Raw genomic sequence first — 2,328 nt, forward strand, 5'->3', positions numbered from 1 at the left:
AGGACGTTATACACACACACACACACACACACACACACACAAACACACGAAAATTACAATTTTTTTATGATTACTATTTGCTTCGAGTATAAAGCATGTAGTGAATGATAAGTGATACTATTTTCCTATTGGTATACGTTATGTTATTTATGCCTGAGATCCTATTTATTGTGTTTAACAAGCCCTACTCCTAAACTTATAGATGTCATGAAGAGGACGTGGTCGCAGAGGTACACATACTCACGGAGCTAGACAGGATGATGTAGAGCCCAGCAATAGCAGACTCTGTAGTATTTAGTGGATCTCATTGCATCTTTAGTAGCGCGACTAGTAGCGATTGAGGAACAGTTAGTAAATCAGGCTCAACAGGAGACACCTATTCGGAAGGAGATATAGGAGGAGACACCGATAGATACCCACCACCACCAGCTGATAATGGAGCTACTGAGCAGGATGCTTGGCTTCGTTTGGTAGAGAGATACCAGAAGATGAAGGCACTAGAATTTCGTGGTTTGTCAGATTCTATTACTGCACACAGTGGAAGAAAGATGTGAGTAACATCTTGGATATGCTTAATGTGAACACTGTACAGAAGCAGAGGCTAGCAGATATCAGCCTCAAGTGCGATGCCAGAGGATGGTATCGATTTTGTTTCACTCCAGAGCAGAGGATGACAGTTTCGTGGGAGACTTTTGTTTACTTCTTCCGAGCAATATGTGTCGGTTGTAGTGAAAGCTGAGAAGGACTTGGATCTAGCCCGGTTAGAGCAGGGGGATATGTCCGTGATGGATTTTGAGAGTAAGTTTATGACATTACTTATATTCACGGGCATGTGAAATACTGAGGAGCAGCATGTTCAGATGTTTTTGATGGGGCTTCTACCGAGTTTGCATCGTTATCTTGTGTCGAGGAGATTTCATTCAGTACGGGAGGTGGCCGATGCCGCCATATTTCAGGAGACAGAGACGACCATGTTTCAGAAGGACAACGATGGAAATGCAAAGTCAGGATAGCCCAGTGACAAAGGAAAGGAAAAGAGGTCGTTAATAGGACTAGGAGGATCCTAGCAGCTGGGTAAGGGTCCACATCAGCAGAGTCACCATAAGAAGGGACCTCTGCAGGATCAGAGGGCACAGCAGCAACACAAGTTTTAGAGGACTTGTTTCAACTACAATATGTTCAGACACAGAGTAGCAGAATGTCGTAGCTCACTAGCAACAGGCTAGCATGGTAAGAATTAAAAATAGCAGCAGCAGCAGAACCATGCTCAGGGCTAAGGATAGGGCTAGTAGTTGAGAATTGAGGCACCACCAGCAGTTCTGAGGATCGAGGGGCAGGTGAAAGCCATTAAGGAGATCCAGCAGGGACAGATAGTCCTATACATTCCAGGCGATGCAGCATAGTAGCCTTTGGCTACCGATAGAGTATATACAGTTATTTCTCATGACTATGGCGCGAGCGGTGCCATAGTGGAAGGTATGCTCCTTGTGAACTCCTTTTCAGCCCGTATTCTTTTTTTATTCTGGCACTTCGCATTCGTTCATCTTCTATTATTTTATGATTATACTTTAGCTTGTAGCTCAGCCTTTAGACATTCCATTATCTGTATCTACTCCTTTGGGAAAGGTGTCCTACTTCAAGAGTATTTGTAGGAGATGTATCATTAGCTTTGTCTATTCCGAGTTCGTGGTTGATTTGATCATGTTGCATATGTCTGAGTTTGATGTTATCCTTGGTATGGATTGGTTATCTTAGTACCATGTGAGTATTGACTGTTTTGCGAAGACAGCTTGCGAGCTTTTGATTGATCTGAGTTGGTGGTAGCAACCTCACGAGGCAACCAGTTTGTGGAGTTATTTCTAGCATACGTCAAGGAGGTAATGTTGCATGAACGAGGCACCGATTTGAGCGAGACGCGAGTGGTCTTAGAGTATCAAGATGTCTTCCAAGACTTACCTGGTTTTCCTCCCATGAGAGAGGTCGAGTTTTACATAGAGTTATAGCCAGGCACCATGCTGATTTCCCGAGCACCTTATCGTATGACATCGGTTGAGATGACGGAGCTCCAGATCCAGTTAAATGAGTTGTTGTCTCAGGGTTATTCGCTGGAGTCATTCTCTATGGGGAGCGTCGGTCCTTTTCATGAAGAAGAAGGATGGTAGCAAGTGATTGTGCATAGATTATCGTGAATTGAACAAAGTCACCATCTGGAATAGGTATCCACTACCGAGGATCGATGACTTATTTGACCACTTGCAGGGAGCATAGTGTTTCTCGAAGATTGATCTTAGTTCCGGTTATCATTAGTTGCGGGTCCGGGAGATGGAT

Source organism: Asparagus officinalis, chromosome 5 (assembly GCF_001876935.1).
Source record: "Asparagus officinalis chromosome 5, Aspof.V1, whole genome shotgun sequence".
Lineage (NCBI taxonomy): Eukaryota > Viridiplantae > Streptophyta > Magnoliopsida > Asparagales > Asparagaceae > Asparagus > Asparagus officinalis.